Genomic DNA, 23,185 nt, shown 5'->3' on the forward strand with positions numbered 1-23,185 from the left:
AGTTTGTATCCTAACCCCCAAATCCTGAATGACAGACTTTTTCTTCATCCTTAACTGAAACCAAATATCAAGATCTTGCCACCTTTCAACCAGCTCCAGGATAAAGTAGACTATAGGAGACCACAGAGAAAATAAGTTCACATGAAAGATAATGAAAAAACACGTGAAATTATTTTTGACTATTATTACCTTTAAAGAGTACACCATGAATAACTTAGGGAACTTTACATGTAAATGGTGAAAGAATGAAGGGCAGAGGAAAAATATCTTAAACACACAATGGCCATCCCTATAAAAGCATAGTCACATCAAGGTCAAACAATGAGATCAATCTTATTAATGATTTCTCCTCCAAGGATTCAGTCAATTAAGCAAATCTACATTAGAGTTTTATTTATTGAGCTAGCATTGATTTTTAAATCTAACAATTCTAGCCCTAAATTCTTTTTATGTGAGTTTTTTTAAAGTTGTTTTTTATTGAAGGGCAACATTAATGAAGAAAAGTGTACAAATTATAAGCATTCTGTCTAGTAATTTTTTACAAAGTTACTACATTCATATAACCACTAACAAGACTAAGAACACAGGATATTAAATAGACTTCAGAAGTCTCCCTCCCTTGTGCCTCTGTACTGTTAAAACCCTTCCTGCCATAGCTAACTACTATTCTGACTTCTAATGTCATACATTGTTTGACTGTTATCGATCTTTATGCATTGAATTGCATATACACTTTTTCTTGCCTGTCTTTCACTAGCCAACAGTATAGGATATTCTTGCCTGTTGTTGCATAAAATAGTTTATTTTCTTTGCAGCATAGTGTTCTGCTTTGTAAACAGACTACAATTGCTGTATTTTACAGCTGATGGACAGTTGGGTAAAACATAATTTGGAATGATTATAAATACCACTGTTATAACACACACTTATATATGCCTTTGGAGACTCAGGTGTATTCACTCCTATCATGAGAATACAGAGAAGTGGAATCCGTGGGTTGAGGTGACACACCCATTTAGCTTTAATATCAGTTTTTCAAAGCAGCTGCTCCAATTTGTATACCTACCAGCAGGGTATGAGAGTTCCAGTTGCTCTAGTTTAACACTAATTCTTCTTCTTCTTCTTCTTTTTTTTTTTTTTTTTTATGGTAGTCTTTCTGGTAAGTGTGTATTGGTAACTTGCAATTTTCGTATTAAGTAATCTTTGCCTAAGCCAAAATCATAAAAAGTCCTATATTAACTTCTTGAAGATTTCTTTTTTTACATTTGACATTTAGTTTCTTAATCCATGTATAATTGATATTTGTATAGCTGGAGAGGTAAGAGTCAAGAATATTTTTTCCCACATTGATACCAACTTGACCAGCACCATTTATTTCAACAACCATCCTTTTGTCACTGCATTGCAGTGTTGTATACCAAAGATTTGTTAACAAATACATATAGGATTTCTTTTTCTGGGCTCTATTTTGTTATAGTTTTATATTTTTCTTCCTTGTTACCCTGTTACTTGTACAATTGGCATTGTAATAAGTCCTGATATGTGATAGAACACATTCTCCAGATTCATTACTCTCTTTCAAGATACTTTTGTCTATTCTTGGGCATTACAGTTCCATATAAATTAAGAGTTATTTTGCCAATTTTGGAAAACATTTCTCAGATACTGATCAGTTGTTCATTGAATACATATATATGAATTTAAGGGGATTTAACATTTTATTATATTGTGAATACTAATAAATAGAGGTCTTGAAATCTTTTGTTACATTAACTCCTAGGTATTTGATGCATATTATTTATTAAATATTCTGTTTGTTGTTGTATGTAGATATAAAATTGGTATTCATTATGTTGGTTTTGTGTGCAATAAAATTCTCAAGTTCAGCTACTGATTCTAACAGTTTATCTGTAGATTATTTTGATTTTCTGCTTAAACAATCATATTGCATCAAAATAATTATTTTTTAAAAAATTTCTTCCTGTCTAATCCTTATGCTGTTTATTTTGCTTTCCTTAATGCATTAGCAAGGCCCTGCTAGTATTGTGATGAATAAAACTATTTATAGTGGTCATTCTGTCTCATTTCTAAATTAAGGGGGAAAGCTATCATCACCTCACCATTAAAGAGTGATGCTTTACATATTTTTGTAGATGACTTATCAAATTAAAGAGAGTCTCTTAACTTTTTTTGCAACATTAATTTTCATAGGCTAAGCCAATGTATTCTTCAAATAATCCTAAGATATTATGATATTTTATCTTTTTAATGTATTGCTATATTTTATTTGCTAATATTTTGTTTAGATTTTTTGAATCTTTGTTCATAGTTTTTGCATCTTTGTTGTATCTTTATTTATCTTATGTTTGCTGAGGCCTGAATCTTGCCTTTATTTTAATATCTTTATCAGTCTTGGAACCAAGTTGATGACTAACTTACTTTATGGATAACTTACTTTATGGATTATTTTCTCTTTTTATATATGCTAGAAGAATTGTATAAGATTGATATTATTTCTTATATTTTGGTGAAACTATCTGGAGTTTGCTTTGTGAGAACTTTTAAGTTATTGATTATACCTCTTAAGTTGATGCAAGAGAAGGAAATATTTCTTCCCAGGATGCCAAATGAGGGTCCTTGGCTTTGTACAGAAAGAATTCAAGAACTAGCCAAAATAAAATAAAAGCTAGTTTATTTAGAGAGATACACATTCCATAGGCAGAATGTGGAGTGTCTCATATGGTGAGAGCTGCCCCAGGTATTGGAATATTAGTTTTTATGGGCTGGGAAATTTCATATGCTAATGAGTAGGAGGAATATTCTTGTTAAGGGGCAGGGATTTCTAGAAGTTGGGACATTGAACACTTTTTGGCCTTTTATGGTCAGCCCCGGAACTGTCATAGCATGAGGGGAGTGTATTTTTTAGTATTATAGTGAAGGCATGATAAGCTAAAAGGTCAATGACGAGACCATGTAGGGTGCCTTCTTGGTGTTAGCTGGTTCCAGCTGGTTTTTGTCCTATCTGCTTTTTCTCCTCAGCTGTGCCCCCTTCTACATTCTTTTAACAGTTGTGCTCTGTCTCCTTCTTCCCTATCTCAAAGGGACATAGGATTATTCAGATTTTATATTTCTTCTTGAGTCTGTTTTGGTGAGCAATATTGCCTATGGAATTTACCCATTTCCTTTAACTTTTCAATATTATTAGGCAAAGAATTGTTAATCATATTCTATTGTGAGTTTAATATCTGTAGTCTTCATAGTGGTATTTCTTTTTTTATTCCTACTATAGATATTTAATTTTTCCCTTTTTTAAAAATAATTTTTGTAAGGATTTATCAAACCAACTTCTGTCTCTGTGATTTAGTGTGATATGTTTGTTTTTTATTTCATTAACTTTCTTTCTTTAACAATCTTAATAGGAAAGACCATCAATGTTGAATAAACCAAAAACAATATTATATTCTGCAAGAAATGGTGGAGATGAATGCCATCCTTAAGGATGTATGTAGGGATAGTGGACTCATTACATCTTGGTTTGATTTCCTGCCCCTGCAGAACCAGATGGACCCTAGAGGATGACTGTAGACTACCTCAGGCTCATTCCATAGTAGCTCCAGTCACAACCACTGTAACAGATACGGTATATTTCCTAGAGCAGTTTAGTAAGATCCCAGATACATAATGTGCATCCATTCATTCGATGGATGCATTCTTTCCTATCCTAATCAGAAAAGTGTTAAAAGCAGGTTTCATTCACATAAAAAGGACAATAATATATACTTACAGTTTTACTGCAGGGCTATGTAAATTCTCCCACCATTGTTCATAACATAGACTAAAGAAATATGGACTATCTTGACAATCTCAGAATATCACATTGACTCACTGTATCAAATATATTCATTGGGCTGAATGAGAAAGAAGTGACTAGTAGCCCAGAGAACTTGGTAAGACACACGCATTCCTAAGGGTAAGAAATAAACCTGGTGAAGTTCAGGGGTGTGTCACATCCATAAAGATTTAAGTGTCTGTTGATCATGGGAGTGCCACAATATTACTTTCAAATTAAAAGATAATCATTAAATCTTACAGCTCCTAAAACAAAAACAAAGCATAACATTAGGTATGCCTCTTTAGGTTTTAGAACCAGTTTGTTCTTTCTGTAGGGATACTTATCTGCCCAATATTCTAGGTGACATAAAAATCTGCCAGCTTTGAATGGAGCCCAGAGCAGAAGAATACTTTGCATCAGGTCCAAAGTATGGTATAAGTCATACTTTACCACTGGTAAAAAAGTTAATAAACCAAAACCTTAATTAAATAGAGTTTGGAGACCATAAGGGGAGCTCTCACACCCTGCTGCAATAGCAGAGCCCAACAGGAAGAAGAAAGACTCCTCTTCTTTCCTAGCAAAGACTCAGCCAATAAAAAGCCATGACTCCCTGTTTATCATAGCCCGCTCAACTTCCCTTTTCTCTCTCTAAATGCATTCTTTTTCCCTTGCCGTGGGGTAACTTGGATACAGCTGGCCATGTTTTCAGACTCTGAATTGCAATTCTCTGCTGATGACCCCAAAAACCCCTCTTGGCTGGAGAAATATCTGGCAATTTATTTACTTCAGGCCGACACACTTGAGCCATATAATCCTCCAGACCCTATGATTTTTGAAGTATCAGTGATGAGAAATGATGCTGTGTAGAACTTTTGACAAACTAGTAGGAGAACCACAATTCATGGGTTCTGGAGCAAGGCTACTCGTGGAAGAATTACTCTGGAGCAAGGCCATGCCATCTGTAGTGGAAAATCATACATCTTTAAAAAAAGAAAACAATGTACTTGTGCTTCTGGGCCTTGATTATCATGAGTGAGGTCCTGTCAGACCCATAAAGACATAAGGTTAAGGAGGTCCACATACAATCCATTGTATGGTGGAAGTTGTCTATCTAAGATTAAGTACTAGCTGGATCAGGGGCCATGAGCAAGCTGCATATGCAGCCTGGACCCACTGTTGTATCAGCACCTTTCCATCTGTTCAGGCCTATGATCAGATGAAAAGGACTTATGACCAGAAGAAAGAGGAGGGTTATGCCCCATCTTGGATTATAGATTGTCAACTCAATATGTAGGTTTAGACTAATTATGTATGACCATTTCACTACAGTCTCACTAAGGAGTACATTTTTAGACAATTATGAGGGAAAAATCCTCTAACTAATCAGAACATCAAGTAGTGCACTAACATTTACTTTTTTGTAAAAATAAGTGGCCCCAAATTAGAATATACACAGATTCATGAGCAGTGGCAAAATGGCTTGGAAAGCTGATCATAGACCCATAAGGGAAAAGACAGGAAGGTAAGAATAAGGAGACCTGAAGTGGAGGTTTATGGGTATACCCATGAAATCGGACAAGAACTGTGAAGATCTTTACCCACCACAAAAGAGCATCCATTGTAGAAAGGGCACTAAACAACAGTGTATAGCAAATGGCCCAGCCAGTTGGTATCAGCCAGTTTTTATCTTTGTATCCATGACTGGCATGATGGGTACAGAAATGAAGTGACCATAAAGGCACAAATGGAGGCTAAGCACAGACCCCAAAGCATGAATTGATCTAGCTGCTATCATCACAGAATGTTAAACTTGCCGTCAATGGGGAATTATGTTAAGTTCTCAATATGGCACTCTTTCTTGAAAAAACCCAACAATTTACTTGTTGGTAAGCTGGCTGCTTTGGGTCTCTTGCATCTTGGAAAGACCAGAGGTTTCTTCTCACAGGATAGATACATATTCCATATATGGGTTTGCCTTTCCTGACTTCAGGCCCTGTCCTCAATCAGCAACATTATCCAGGGTCTTATTGCGTGTTTGATCCACAAGCATGAGATCCCACATAATATCATATTGGGCTAGGAGATCCACTTCTTAGTTAAAAGGGAAGCAAGAGTAGGCCCACGACCTCAAGATCCACTGGTTAGATTATGTATCTCCTGGTTTATCATGCCGGCTTGATAAGATGTTGGGATAACTTGTTGAAGGCACAACTGAAATGCCATATGGAGGCAATACTCTCTGAGAATGTGGTACCATCCTACTGGATATCATATATGTATTGTATGAAAGGACTTTTTGTGGCTCCGTGTCCCCAATATGAAGAATACGTATGTCTGGGACCAAGCAGTGGAAAGAGGAATGGTCACTCCCGATGACCCACTTTGGCCTCTGTAGTGTTGGTGGTCCTGGTCCAGGAGATCCAACAAGAATATCATTGAATCATATACTACAGCTGCCAACTGAATACTTTGGTTTCCTTATTGTTCGTGGACCAGCAGTCAATAAGTGAAGTTACTTTATTAACAGTGATATTAATCCTGATCACCAGGAGGATGAAGGGACCAAGGAAGAATATGTGTGTAACACAGATGATCCACTTGGTTACTCCTTGGTAACTCCTTTCTCAGTTGTGCTGTAGATAGATGGATACAGTCAACCCATCCTGAAAAAGACATGCTGATCAGCAGGAGGTCAGGCCTCTCTAAGATGCAGGTTTGGGTCACACCACATGCTAAGCCATCAAGCAGAAACCTAGAATGGATAGTGGAGTAAGGATAGAATGAGTTTCAACTGAGGACCCCAGACCAACTGAAGTAGTAGGGGCTGTGGGTCTTCTGACTAAACTCCCATTTCTAAATCTCCCTCCAAGATGACAGGCCCACTGGACAAGTGGCTTCCTTGGTGTTCATGGAGAAATAGATATAAACTGTGCAAAAGTTTAACTATGGAAGAAGAGATGCATTTCCCATATACCCTTCAAAGAAGGACTTGCTTCCCAAGCATGGGGAGCATTGGCAGCAAATACCTCCTAGATATCAGCTCTGTCAGTGTCTGCTTTACCTTCAGAGAATCAGCAAACCAAAGATTACACCCATCATGCTGCAGCCCACAATCAGTGAAAAAGAAATGCAGGGGTAGAGATCCCAACTATTTTGGTTTGAGGCAGAACATTATTACCAATCATTTCTTACTCAAGAACTTCTCGCTTTGTTGTGCAACAGAAACTAACACAGTATTGTGAAGCAATTATACTCCAATAAAGATCTATTAAACAAACAAACAAACAAACAAAAAAGGAAAAGACAAACTATGGAAAGGGAGAAAATACTTGTATATCATACATCTGCTAAGAGGTCAATACAGCATACCTTGGAGATATTTCAGGTTCAGTTCCAGACCACTGTAATAAAACAAATATTGCAATAAAGTGAGTCACAAGAAAAAAAAAAAAAAAAAAGAAAGAACTCTTACCGGGCTGAATAATGTTCTGCCCAGACTGCATTGCATTTTGATGATCTCCTTTGATATTTACTGTACCACAACTTTCCTTTCACAGGTATTGATCCTTACCAGTGTCTTGCACCCCAAATTTTAGTGTCTGTCTCTGAAGAACCCAAGATACAATGCTTTGGACCCATGAAATTACCAACATTTTTAAGCCTCTTCTCTCAAAATACTCAAAATCTGCCTCTTCTTGACTTTTTTTTTTAAATTAATTTATTTATTTATTCATTGGCTGTGTTGGGTCTCCATTGCGGCACGCGGGCTTCTCATTGTGGTGGCCTCTCTTGTTGTGGAGCACTGGCTCTAGGCACGCAGCCCTCAGTAGTTTTGGTGTATGGGCTCAGCTGCTCTGTGGCATGTGAGATCTTCCCAAACCAGGGATCGAACCCATGTCCCCTGCATTGGCAGGCGGGCTCCCAACCACTGCACCACCGGGGAAGTCCCTTGACTTTTCTTAATGCCATGTACAGGTTAGCAAATATTTTGTTTCTTTTTTTTTTTTTTTTTTAATTGAGGTATAGTTGACTTACAAGATTATGTTAGATTCAGGTATAAAATACAGTGATTCAATAGTTTTATAGATTATCTCCATATAAATTTACTATAAAATATTGGCTATACAGACACATGAAAGAATGCTCAACATCATTAATCATTAGAGATATGCAAATCAAAACTACAATGAGGTATCATCTCACACCGGTCAGATGGCCATCATCAAAAAGTCTAGAAACAATAAATGCTGGAGAGGGTGTGGAGAAAAGGGAACACTCTTGCACTGTTGGTGGGAATGTAAATTGATACAGCCACTATGGAGAACAGTATGGAGGTTCCTTAAAAAACTACAAATAGAACTACCATACGACCCAGCAATCCCACTACTGGGCATATACCCTGAGAAAACCATAATTCAAAAAGAGTCATGTACCAAAATGTTCATTGCAGCTCTATTTACAATAGCCAGGACATGGAAGCAACCAAAGTGTCCATCATCAGATGAATGGATAAAGAAGATGTGGCACATATATACAATGGAATATTACTCAGCCATAAAAAGAAATGAAATGGAGGTATTTGTAATGAGGTGGATGGAGTTAGAGTCTGTCATACAGAGTGAAGTAAGTCAGAAAGAGAAAAACAAATACAGTATGCTAACACATATATATGGAATCTAAGGAAAAAAAAAAAAAAAAAGGACATGAAGAACCTAGTGGCAAGATGGGAATAAAGACACAGACCTACTAAAGAATGGACTTGAGGATATGGGGAGGGGGAGGGGTGAGATGTGACAGGGTGAGAGAGTGTCATGGACATATATACACTACCAAATGTAAAATAGATAGCTGGTGGGAAGCAGCCGCATAGCACAGGGAGATCAGCTCGGTGCTTTGTGACCACCTAGAGGGGTGAGATAGGGAGGGTGGGAGGGAGGGAGATGCAAGAGGGAAGAGATATGGGAACATATGTATATGTATAGCTGATTCACTTTGTTTTGGGGCAGGGGCTAACACACCATTGTAGGGCAATTGTACTTCAATAAAGATGTTGAAAAAATATATATATTGGCTATATTCCCTGCGCTATATGTTACATCCTTTTATCTTACTTATTTTATGCCTAGTAGATTGTTTCTCTTAATCTCTTTTATTTATCTTGCCCATCTCCCCATCACTCTCCCCACTGGTAACCACTAGTTTGTCCTCTGTATCTATGAGTCTCTTTCTGTTTTGTAATATTCATTTGTTTTGTTTTTTAGATTCCACATAAGAGTGAAAACACACAGTATTTCTCTTATTCTGTCTGACATTTTTATCAAACATAATACCCTTAGGTTCATCCATGTTTTTGCAAATGGCAAAATTTCATTCTTTTTAAGGCTGAGTAATATTCCATTTCGTATGTATACCACACCTTTATCCATTCATCTGTTGATGGACACTTAAGTTGTTTCCATATCTTGGCTATTGTAAATAATGCCACTATGAACATGAGGGTGCATATATCTTTTCAAATTAGTGTTTTCATTTCTTTGGATATATAGCCAGGAATGGAATTGCTGGATCATATGGTAGTCTATTTTTAATTTTTCAAGGAACATGCATATTGTTTTCCATTGTGACTATTCTATCTTCCAGGCCACTTATGTATTCTTCTTTTTCACATAATCTGCTCTTGGGGCCTGAGGGATTGGAGCCACACTTCTTAGCTGGCTCTGGATCTCTGCCCTGGCTAGATGCAGGGCTGTGGCCTGAGCTGGCTCTGCTTCTTCCCCTGTGCATGCAGGCGTGTTGGCAATGGCGGTCTCCACCTTAGCAGGAACAGTGCAGAAACAGGAGGGGCTGGAGCAGGAGTTTGGCGCAGGCTGGGGTTTGCACTGGGGCAGTCCTAACAGGCCAGCCAGAGCATCAGGCAGTGTTTGATCTGCTGCCCCTGTGCTGGGACTGGGAGAAAGCAAGTCTGTGCATGCTCTTCTCAAGAGCAGACTCCCTTCTTCTTACAGCCTTCCAGGAAACCCCTCTGGTTTTCAAGCCGGCTAAGAGACTTTCTTCCCAGTGTTAAGCCCCGTGGCCATTGTGCCTGATATAGGGCATATATTTCTCCTTAGGGAAAATCCCCAAGCCTGTAATATCCCCCCTCCTATTCTGGGTCACCCAATGGGCGTGACTAGATTGCTTCTCTTTACCTCCTACAGGACTCCATGTGGCTCTTTCTTTACAGCCTTGGTTATAGAAGAGCCATTCTGCTAGTCTCCAGGTCATTTTCAGTGAGAGTTGCTTCGTATGTAGTTGTAGTTTCGATGTGTTTGTGGGAGGAAGTAAGCTCAGGGTCTTCCTGCTCCACCATCTTGATTCTGCCCAGATTAGCAAATATTTTGAAAGTGAAAAATGGCAGACAATGTCACCTTCACCATAATAAATCTTACTTCTCTCTTCTCTCTAGGACCTATTTCCCTCAACTTCAGATTGCCTTGACTTTTTTCCAATGCCTTTAGATACAAACTTTTGTAGTTCATTTAGCTTTTTCATTTGTTCTTGGTGGGAAGATCATTCTAATTCAAGCTACTCTGGTTTTAATCAGATCACAATGCCATAAAAAGTATTATAGACTATATGGTTTAAACAATAGAAATTAATTTTCTCACTTCTCTCTGAAGGCTGAAAGTTTGAGATCAAGGTGCCAGCATGATGGTTTTTGTTAAGAACACTTTTCCTGGTGTAGGGGCAGAAAGGTATTCCCTTTCTTCCCTTCTAGTTTCTCTGGCTGCTCTGATAATTAAATTGACATAAGACAGATTAACAGCAGAAAAATTAATTTTATATGTACGGGAGTGCCATAAAAATACAAGACTCTTTGGCAGTCAGGTAATTGAAGTTTATGTGCCATCCTGATCTAAAGAGAGGAGCTAGGGGTCTGCCTCTTCAAAGGCGAGGAAGATAATACATGGGAAGATGAGAAGAGCAAATATTTGGTAAATAAATGTATGCCATGCCATAAGTCTTTAATATGTAAAAAGTTATCTCTGGTTAATAGCTCTCTTCCTGGTATAGGCCCCTTATCTAAGTTCTTTTAGGCAGTTAAGGGGAATAAAAAACTCTCCCTTAATCTGCTGAGTACTGATTGTCTTCAGCTCGAAATAATCCACAGGCCAAACTGCTCCATTTTTTGTTGTTATATTCTACTCCCCTTCACTGGCTTGAAGGCAGTTGCTTTCTTTCTATGTCCTTACATGACAGAGAGAGAAAATACTCTGGTGTCTCTTCTTATGAGAGCTAATCTCATCATGAGAGCCCTTCCCTCATGATCTCAGCTAAACTTAATTTCCTCCCAAGGCCCTATATCCAACTGCTATCACATTGGTGGTTAGGACTTCAATACATACATTTTAAGGGGACACAATTCAGTTTGTAGCATGTCATAACCAAAAGTTGATTATGATTATTTTATTCATTTACCAAATATATGTAAAAATTAAAAAATAAGTCTTTAATGTTCCCAAAGTTCTTTCACCCTAACTCATTTCTAAGAGGAAAACAGTGTTTTAGTTGTTTCATCTGTTATTTATTTCTATACTCCTATATTAATGTCAAGCTATTACAACTTGTTATGAGCTTTTATATGTGCATTCATCAATTTTGACGTTGTATATTGACTCTCTATGATTGTAAATAAGAGTACTAGCTTATTTACATTTAGAATCTTTTATCCTGCCAATGTAATTATCTCTAAAATTTTATTAAATTTATATTTAATATTTTAATTACTATGTTTATATAAATATTGTTTCCTGTTGAGCCAAGCACTATACTGTCAGTTTATTTCATTTATTATATAACTTTTTAATTTTAATTTAATTTAGTATTTCCTTTCTTACATTTTTTCATTATTATTTCACATCTGATATTCTTTCTACACTCCCCCAAAGCTCCAAAAATGTATCTTCATTTAAATTGACATATGATGAAAGCTATTTTGGTAATTCATCAGTTCTATTGATACTTTCCCAGACACAGCCTTCTGAGAGCTCTCTGGCTTCCTACTCTATTCTTACCTGTTAGTTCACCAGACCTTTAGCACAACACTTGTCCTATGCTTGCTTTTCTATCATCCTGAGAATTTCCTTCTCCTTCTTTGGTTCTATGTCTCTTGTTCATGTCTTCTCTTATATTTTCCTCATTATTTTTCTAGTCTTTGCTTGCCACACAGTCACAAAGTCAATGCTACATATTTTACATTTCTGTTAGGGTATTACCCCACTTCTGGGTACCAATTCTTGTATCATTTAGATTTTAATAACAAATCACCACAAAAAGTAATGGCTTTACTCATTTTCTAAGAGGATTGTAAGGGTAGGGAGGTTTTCTCATCCGGGTCACCTCAAAAATATCTGCTTGGTTACTTCATGTATTTTTGGTTAGCTGGTTGATGGGCTAATGGCTAAATGTTTAAGATGGCCTTGTCTATTGGTTGGCAAGTTGTGAACCAGGTAACTTTAGTTCTATTCTGAGTGATTTCTCATACTCTAGCACAATAGCTCAGGTTTCTTCACCTGGTAGTCTCAGAATTATAAGTGCAACACAAGAGCAAGTGCCAGTGAACATATATTTCTGAGACCTCTGCTTCTCTTATATTTGCTAAAATCAAATTGGTCAAGATAAACTGAATGGTCATTGCAAAATCAAGGGGTCATAGAAAGGGAAGAATTTGGAGCCCTGTTTGCCATCTACCACTCTATCTTCCATAACAATAAATTTTCCTACCTAATCAAAACTCTAGGCTCAAAACTTGTGAATCATCTGTGATTCTGTCTATCTATCAATCTCTCTAATTATCTATCTATCTACAAATAATTCTAAATAGTTTATGATTTGTTGGGCACTGTTCTAAGTCTTCTATAATTATTTACCTTTTAATCTTAACATATCTAGGAGATGGCCCTATTAATATTCCCAAATAACAGAAAGAAAAAAAAAATCTGTGGCCAAAGAGTTTAAAGGCCATACCCAATAAATAAAGTAGAATTTGAAGCTAGGCTGGCTAGATCTGGAGTCCATGTTCTTCATTTTGGCCCCAGAGGTTATGTTTTTGGCCACCTCATCATGCTGCCTGCCATAACTATATTTACTCTCTGATTTTTGTTTTTGAGAGTTCTTTTACCTTTGACATGTATTTATCATCACCCCTTTCTTTTCTGTACTGCCTCCCTAATTTTCCTTTATAAATACCTATGAACTCATGATTAACTACAATAATTGTCCCCTAATAACCTAGTATACTTCTTTCCTCCAAAGCTACGTGACTTTTTTCAATTTCCTCACATTGTGTGCTTAGTCAACCTTTCCACCAGTGTTTAACAGCCTGAGACACATCATATTGTGTTTCTTATTTTTCTCCTTCCTTTCCATATTTCAAGCCTCAAGACTTTCTTTTACATGACCTTCTCTTTTTCAGTTCCCATGTAAATCCATCTCTCTCAAAATATTCTGAATTTATATTAATCAGTACTCATTTGACAAATCATTTTTAGTCTTAATAGTTACTTCCTTGTTTTAGGAGTGTATGTGTGTTTTTTCAAAATAAAAATTAAATTTACGTCATCATCAAAATGATTTATTTGTTTGTTGATAATTGCTTCTTTGTTGAGCATTACAGAAAAGATATTATATTGTGAATACCAATGTAAGTGGAAAGTACAAGTCTTATCAACAAATTTTACCTTTAGTAGTTGACATGGAAAGAGTTGATTTTCAAGACTGAGTCTTGTGGAGAGTTACTAAAAATAATTCCAGGAAATTGTTAAGATTTCTAAATATATCTGAAGATAAAGAAAAATGTGTGATTTATTGAAAGAATAATATCATTCTAGGAGTAGGGGAACATGGTAAGAAAAGTTTCAATGCTGTGCTTAGGTAAATTATAAGCAAAGTGGTAAATAGAATAATAATAGTATTAGGGGCAGGAGAAGGTCATTTTGGAGATTCATAGTTAGTAGTTCCAGATCTGAAGACAGTTCAAATGAAAAGTATAGTTAACACTATTTTTTTTAATTTATTTTCTTTCTTTCTTTCTTTCTTTTCTTTTCTTTCTTTTTTTTTTTTTTTTTTTTTTTTTTTTTTTTTTTGACTGCATAGGGTCTTAGTTGCAGCACTCAGGGTCTTCTTTGAGGTGTAGGGAATCTTTCCTTGCAGTGTGGACTCTTCGTTGTGGTGCAGGGGCTTCTCTTCAGTTGTGGCGAGCAGGCTCCAGGGCATGGGGGCTCTGTAGTTGTGGAGTGCAGGCTCCAGGGAGCATGGACTCAGTAGTTGTGGTCTGCAGCCTTAGTTGCCCCAAGGCATGTGGGATCCTAGTTCCTGGACCAGGGATCAAACCCGTGTCCCCTGCATTGGAAGGAGGATTCTTTACCACTCCCTAGTTGAATCCTTTTTGCTACTAGTAGGAGAAGTAGAGACAAAGCTGACATATTTAGTTTTAAAAGACCAAAAAGTGATCTAATAGAACAAGCTTCATTTAAACTCCATAAGAAATATATTGTCCTAATTTTCAGGTCTGTTTTTGTGATAAATAAATAAATACTTAATCCACTCCAGAAACTTACTTTTATTGTAATCTGTTTTAGAAAATTCTGTTTAACCTCTAATTTGCCTGTTTTATAATCTCATAGCTTTCACTCTCAGCCTAGGATTTATATAGCTAAACCATCACAGGATGTACTACAACAGCAATAGAATCAACCAGCCACAATTATAAAGCAACAAGACTCATTGCCCAAGCAGCGGGCCATGTGACCAAATGGGATCTGATACGACAGTATAGCTTTCCTAATTAAGAGGTCCACAAATCCTAAAGGTATATTATAGCAGACTTAGACTATACCAAACTTCATAGTAAAATAGAACAAATATTCAGAATGTAGTTATAGTTTTGGATTAAAACTACTCAAATTTATATTCTGCCTTTCACTTAGTTATGAAAGCTCAAATAAAATAAGCTTTAATTCTTTAATTCTAAGTGTTCTTGAGTACAAAATTTGAAGATGATGATACCTGACATAGAAGGATATGGCAATTGTTAAGAGTTATAAAATACAAAATAGCTAATGAATATTAAGCTTGTTGGACACTGTTTTATGTGCCCAAATTCTCCTTCAGGAGCTAAAGATTTATGGTCCCAGCTAACTTTTATCCAAATGATTTAGTTGGACACCCAGATCAACAAGAATTCCTATAAGTTCTTTTCTATTCCTGTTAACAAGCTATTTGCTTCTTTTGACCAAAGGCTTGAAAAGAAGTCTTGCTACACCAGCTTTTTCTTATTATTTTTGCGTTACTGATGTCTTGTCTTTACCCCTTGCAAGCTGTAAAAAATTAATGACATGACATCACATGTGTCTTAATAAAGGAGATACACTGAAATTATTTTGCTAGTAGCATAAAAATGTGTATTAGAGAGGAAACATGGGGAAAATGGAGAAAATGACTCAGTAGAAATACTAAACTATAATTAAGAGGGTCAGATGTTGATAAGTACAAATTTACTTGGTGGTATATCAAACCAATATTTGTTATATATATTATAGTGAATACTAACCTATATGCGATGCCTTTGGGACAATGTCATAACTGCAGCATGACAACTTACTACTAGTCTTAAATTTAGAAAAATAGCTGAGCAAAAAGAGACATTGAGACAAAATTATATTATGAGATACATTCGGATGAACATGTTTGATTCATATATATTACCTTCCAACATAGAGTTAGTTACACAATACTTACTATAATGACAGGTATTACCAACCAATCATAATACTTTTTCTCACTGAAATCAAAAGTAATTGGATTGATTGAATAAAAGGGTTCCCTTATCCTTTCCAATAAAGAACTCGTAGGCAGCCATAACCAGTAATTTGGTGCTTGCATGTAGATTAAATAATTGCTTGTCAGGCCTCTATCTAGTGTTTTATTTTATTTCTCAGAGTGAGCTCATATTAAATGATCTGACCAGATTGGGTATGTGCAATTAGAAAATATTTGGAGTAACCAATGTATTGGCTGAATAAAATATGTGTAACTTGTGGGGGAAAAAAAGAAAGGAGAAAAATTTGAGTCGGTCACTCCACCTTCTTTAAAGGTCCCTCTTTAATATATATATATATATATATATATATATATATATGTATTTATATATGTATAAATCAGAGTATATATACCCCTGATTTACTTTAATATTCAGGCACCTAGATGCTTTTTGAATGAAGAAAAAGTAAGTTCCCTATATATTCTATGATTATTTCTACATCTACATATCCTGTACTCACATCATCCCATCATCTTATCCAGTTTGTTTATGATGTTTTGCTATTTCAAATATTATTGCATAAGCTGGTCTTCAGATTCTGCATATCAATGTAATATCTGAAGGTAGTAAAAAGTTTTCTGAGGAGAGCATGATCCTCAGGTTATAAATCCTGTCTACTTATCCTTTATGTAAAAAAAAGCAGTAGACAAATGTTCTCATATTGAGCCCTTTTTTGAAAAGAAAATAACCATAAAAAGCATAAAACAAACACATAAATTTTAAAAATTAAATAAATTCTAACACATAGAAGCCAGGGTAGAAATATCGTAAGCAGTATTCTTCCATCCATCCATCCATGGATGAGCAACTAAAAGTCATATGAAGACAAGGGCAAACATTTACAGGTATTAGGGCTTTTCACAAAAGATAAATCATGGTTGAGTGGAGGGAAACTAGAAAAAATGTATTTTCTATATTTCATACCATCCCTATTATTGAAAAAAAATTGTTTTATGTAGATAAAATATGTTTAAGACATAGCAACTTAAGTTGTTTTTTTTCTTTGTTTCACAGAGTTTTAGGAATTAATATACTTAGTTGTGATGAAATGTTTATATTTCAGCAAATTTTTCAATTTCCTTTATTTATTGGTATTTATTTGTTTACATTTAAGAAAAATTAAATTCAGTGATTTTTGCTAAAATTAAAATAATGATAAAATCGTTTAAAAATATTCTCTGGATCCATTTCTTTTTCTCTCCCTTCCCTTACTTATATTTTTCCTATTTAAAAATTTGTCTGTGTATTCATATAAGTAAATGATGTTTATATATTAATAAAGGTAATTTCTTAATGGTGGGCTTCTTGGTGTTGTATAAATTTTTTTTCTTCTTGATGGTTTAGAAACTTATTTTTCATAAACATAGTCTATGATATAAGCAATTTAATAGTGCTAAATCATTATTTGGAATTATTTGGAGGAAGAATTATAAATTCAAATAAAAGTTGACAAGAAGAACCAGTCCTTAAGGGCTACAGTGTAAGAAGGTGTTATGTTTTATGTGGACTTTCAATTTTCATCTTATAAGTTTGATTAGATTTTTACCTGTAAAAGATTTTGAGAGGGTATTATAATAAAAAGAAATAGAATGAGAAAAATAATTACTTAAAGAAGAAAGACAGACTGATGTGATATGAATACAATTAAGAAACTAGTTTAGACATAGAATGGGTTGTAGAATTGCAAGATAAAATGTAAGGAGACATTTTACTTATTGTTCATTCATTCATCCATTCGTGCATTCATCTGTCATATTTTGACAGATATGTATTTAGTTTCTATTGTGATCAAGCATCATTCTAATACTTTGGTATTAATCAGTGACCAAACATAAAAGCCCTTGCTGTCTTGGATTTTGCATCCTAGGGATGGAGGAGACTGTGATTGTTGGATATGAGATGCTGAGTGGGTCTTAACTATGGTAATGATGTTAGCAGTGGGGAAATATGAAAATACAGAAAAGACGAATCAGATACATAAGCAGCATCACATATCCACATATAGATTAAGTGAATGTTTAGGAAAATTATTACTCCTAGTAAGGGTGTCTGGTAGACTCCTGTTATCGTTTATATATGAATTATCGTGAATTCCACCCAAATGTAATAATTCCTCTTTCCTGATCTTGTCTTTACTTATTTACTACAGAGTTCAAAAAGGATTTAAGGTATCTTAAGGAAATATGTATAACAAAATAGAATAATTCTCCATAGTCTTTGTTTCCAAACTCTCTGGAGATTGAGTTTTTTTCTAAAAAAAATAATCCCCTTAACAAGATCACGTAACTATTCATAAAAGAGAGGACGCCTCTAGAAAATTGTCTTTCTTGGATCACTCAATAATTATTTTGAGGATTACGTGCTTCCATAATTCTTACTTCATTGGGATTTAAGGATTGATGAGCTCAGAATCTGTTAAGGATTTAAGAGATTTTCAAGGAAATGATCTATATAAATACAGGGTTTTACATTACAATATTCTCCTTTTTTTTTTACTGCCATGTCAATATGGGGCTCACTCAGAGAGCAGCTTATGTGGCATTTACTCCATAAGCTGCTGATTATGTTCTTTAATGTCTGTAAGGCTCAACTTCTCGCAGATGGTACCTGCTTTACTCATCACTTCCTCACATGGTGTGTCAGTCATCCCAGGATCTCTACATGGCCACAATTCTTTTTAGGTTCTTGGGTGACATTTGAAGTACATCATCTTTGACAGCTGTTACTCTCACTTGATAAACAGTATTGATAACAAAGTTTTTATAATTTTTGTTTCACTGACTCCATTTAAAACTTAGAGTTAATTTGTGTTTACACTAGAAACAAATTTGCAAATTAATTGGAAAATTACAATAATTTTCTAATTAACTAAAAGAAAATTGAAAACAAAAATTACCCTCAATTACCAGCAAATTTCAGGGAAGAAAACTTGTGAATTCCATGAATTACTTGATTATAATTATTTCACATTTTCTCCTGTTCTTTTTCCATATGGCTTTGAGTAGCCTACATTTAAAAAAATTAAACTATTATTCACACATTTCTTTTTACCCTGTAATGTTATTGACTGAAATTACATGGAGTTTGTACCAATGCCCTATAAGAGTAATAAAGAACATTACTATTTAGCAACAACATTGACACTAATATCTGTTTTATTTAGAACAATATGTCCATGATATATGCTATATTTGTATTCTGACATCTAGAGTGCAAACTCCTAGGTAGAGAGGATACGGTGAAGAGTCTAAAGAAGAAATCAAGTGTGCTAAAATTGTGTGCTGGGGGAAGGAGAGGGGAATGTGAGGTTAAATCTGTTAATAGATAAATAGATGATAGATAGATAGATGATAGATAGATAGATAGATAGATGATAGATAGATAGATAATTCATTTTGTGTGTGAGATTTGCAGTTTTCTCTTTAGTACTCAATTTGTTTTAGCCTTTTCAAAGTATTACCTATGTTATGGTTTAAACCCTTACTTATGCTATGGCAGCCTTGCTACCTTTCAATATGTACTGGAAATCATTTATAATCTTGATGTGGTCTCTCAGCCAAGTGTGCTTCATGAGACTCTTATCTTGTGCACATACCAGTGATGAAGAAGGCTTTAACTTCCCCTCAGCTTCACTAAAATTTAGATAGGTTTCTTCCTGACTATAGGCCCCTGACCTCCCTTTTGTTAGAGCATTTACATTAGAAAACTTTTCATTGTAATTTCTTTTCTTTTTTTTTTTTTTAATGTTGGGGTGGCATTTTTCACCAAGTTTCTTTATTTATTTATTCATTTTTGCTGTGTTGGGTCTTCGTTTCTGCGCGAGGGCTTTCTCTAGTTGCGGCAAGCGGGAGCCACTCTTCATCGCGGTGCGCGGGCCTCTCAGTATCACGGCCTCTCTTGTTGCGGAGCACAGGCTCCAGACGCGCAGGCTCAGCAGTTGTGGCTCACGGGCCCAGTTGCTCCGCGGCATGTGGGATCCTCCCAGACCAGGGCTCGAACCCGTGTCCCCTGCATTGGCAGGCAGAATCCCAACCACTGCGCCACCAGGGAAGCCCCCTTCATTGTAATTTCTTATTCTGCTTCTTTGAGCTGTAAATATTCTCCCAGCTTCTTGCCAGTTTTACAAGCCAGGAACATCTTTCTCAAGGACCTGGGAGTCATCCCTTTGAAATGCAATCATCAGGAAAGATAGAGCCCCTATCTCCCAGGCTGAGTGGAAGAGTAGTAGCCTAATTTCAGCAAGCTCCAATTAGCAAACATAGATAGACTCATCACAGGGAGTAAGTTCCCTTCTACATTTTTTAGTACTTTTCTACTAGCTAAACTTAGCCCTTAAAAATCTCTCCTGCCTTTTTTTTTTTTCAGAGAAATTAAGTTCAATCTCTCTTCCTTATTGGAGTAATCTTGATCTCCATTACAATGGTCTTAAAATCTTCCTTGTCAGAGCAATTTTTCTTTGATTTGCAGAGAAAGGATGTGTCATTTTGTACCTGAATCTCTAATTATGAGCTGATTTTTCAATTGGGTGTGACTATTGTAGAGATTTACTAATATGTTTTTAAAAGTGAAATAATAATAATCGCATTAAGAAATGGTGAAGAAAACTCATCTTCTCTAATCAGGACACGTTTTTATTAGGAGCTTGATTCTTGTTTCTGGGAGAAGAAAGAGGCTGTCAAGGTTACAGAGGGTTGGCCCATGATTTTATATGAGATGGTAGGTGTTTCCCACCTTCTTGGCTCTATGTTAGGTGACTGTACTTTGGCATGGGCTTAGCTAGAGAGATCTTTAGAAAAAGAGGTACATCTAAGGGGGCAGGAGTGCTGAGAAAGGACAGTCATTCTGATACCATCTTAAGAAGTCAATTATTCTATCATCTTAGAAATTCTTGCTCTAGATATCTCATTCCAGTAGCATATGATGGCCAAAAAAAAGAAGTTTGTTCTGCTCAAAGAAATTGTTGGTTAAGAAGCAGAAAATGAATTTTTTTTTCTTTTGGCATTATCTCTTCTTTCTTTAAATTTTATTTTCTCAAAACTTGAAAAGGTATTTTAAGTTGACTTATAAATTTAAATGGAGGAAATGCATTTTCCATAATATTTTCCACATTCAGTTCAAGTGAAATGAAATGTTCTTAAAAATACTCAAATCATGTTTATGTATGTTAAAAACAATTTTTTACATCTCCATGTACATATATACATATATTCTTTAGTGTTTGCACAAATGTTTTGACAGCAGTAATAAACACAGACATTTGTCTGCAGTACTAACATTAATATATGTTGGATTTAGAGTTAGATTCCATGCTATATAATATACATGTATTTTGACCCCTGGAATATGACCTCTTTCTCAGTAGAGAGAATATAGTGAAGAAACTAAAGATTATATTTCTTTATATGTTATATAAACTTATGTGTGTATACATATACACACACACACATGTATATTTAAATGCATTATATATAAGTATACATGTCTGATAGCCAAAGTTTGTAAAATAAACACATTTTTTTGCATACTCTAATATCACATTGACCTGTAAAAAATACTAGAATGCAGGTTGCAAGAAGTTTATTAGATAGAAATTTATGCATTTATTTAAATTTCTTTAAATTTAAGATAAAATATTTTGTTTCATTTTTACTTACATTTTGATCAACTTCTCTAATAGTCAGGATCAAAACATACTGATGGAGCTTCTGGTGAACTTTAAGCCTTCAAGAGCCTTCTAGAATCAATGGGAACACTAAAGATTTCCTTTATTTGACTCTTAGTTTCTCATTGATTTTCCAGGATATCCGTTTGAGTGTAATCTAAAAAAAGATTGTAGAAATGCTTAGTCAATATGCCATTACTTTTCATGAATTCAGTTGATTACCCAGTTACTTTGTTGGATATTAGGTAATAGTTCAACAGTGCAGTTCCTGACTGGTAACATTTTGCTAAAGCCAAAAATCTGGCTCATCTTAAGTCTGAGCGAACATCAAACTTACTAGTGACCTTCTTGTACATGACTCCAGCTCTCTCACAGATTCTAATGCTGCAATTTAAGTTTAATTAACATGAAAATACTTGGCCTTAGAAAACCTCAGCCTTCCTCCTTGAGTAAATATGATTCAAAGAACCATCAAGTGAAGTGGCAACTCAATTTAATGGGGATTAAATTTTCTCTGACTCTGTAATGAAAGGTAACTAAATTTATATTTCACTATTACAGAAATATTTAGTTTTAAATAGATCAAGAGTATAGTCATTTGAGGGTCAGTGCCTGAAGTAATGAAGGGTACCTCAAAACAAGAATAGTTTTAGGAATAATTTTGTAAAAGACAGTATTAGCCTGGTTTTCCACTTGTGGGTAAAGAAATTTGACTGCAACATTCACCCAGTTAAAATGCTTCACCTTAATTTCACTTGATAAAGTTCTATTAACCTAAAAACTTAAAAAATAACAAAACTGAATAGTTGCAAATATCTGAACTGACACCATGGGATGAATTGTAAATACACAGTTTGCTTATATTCAGCAAATGGAGCTAATATTCAGAGATTAATTGTATTAGTACAATTTCTAGAAAAGGAAACAGAGGCTTAGAATGGTTGAATACCTTGACAAACTTCACAGAGCAAATACAGAATTTGAAAGCAGGTAGAGCTGACCCTATGGGCTATGTTTTTTATCACTATGCCATATACTTAATACACCTTAGACAGAAAATTTTCAGAGAATTGTTTCAGTACTGATTCGTGTCAAGGTCGTTTTAAAAGGAGTTTGTGTTCCTGTTCCTATGTTAATCCAAGGCAGATGGGTCATTTTCTTTCACCACACATGCTTTAATCCTGAAAAATTCTTAATTCCCATAAATGGATCCTATCAATCATTGCAAAACGTCAGTGGATAGCAACGATGCACTCTCTTCTTTGTTCATCACAGTGACACCTATTTTTGTGACCTGCCCAACTGCTCCTTGTTCTAAGCTTCTCAAACTCTCCTCTGGCTTTGCATTTCAGCTCTCAAAACTTGCTTCAGGTTTGTTGCCATTGGGATCCCTTTGGCATGCCATTTTTTTATTCTATGGATTTTGTTTTATTTTTTAAATTTTTTTATTAGAGTATAATTGCTTTACAATGTTGTGTTAGTTTCTGCTGTACAATGCAGTGAATCAGTTACATGTATACCTATATCCCCTCCCTCTTGGACCTCTCTTCCACCCACCCCCCCATCCCACCCATCTCGGTCATCACAAAGCACCGAGCTGAGCTTCCTGTACTTTATAGCAGGTTCCCACTAGCTATATATTTTACACATGGAGTGTATAAATGTCAATCCTAAACTCTCGATTCGTCCCACCCTCCTCTTCCCCCCCTTGACCATTTGATACTTAGTCTTCTGGAATTTACCTTTCCTGACCTACAAAACTTCACTAAAAGGAAGAGATCCAACAACTTTTATTTCTGACACCATGAAGAAAAAAAATAAATGACATCTT

Source organism: Balaenoptera ricei, chromosome 18 (assembly GCF_028023285.1).
Source record: "Balaenoptera ricei isolate mBalRic1 chromosome 18, mBalRic1.hap2, whole genome shotgun sequence".
In the NCBI taxonomy this organism is placed as follows: Eukaryota; Metazoa; Chordata; class Mammalia; order Artiodactyla; family Balaenopteridae; genus Balaenoptera; species Balaenoptera ricei.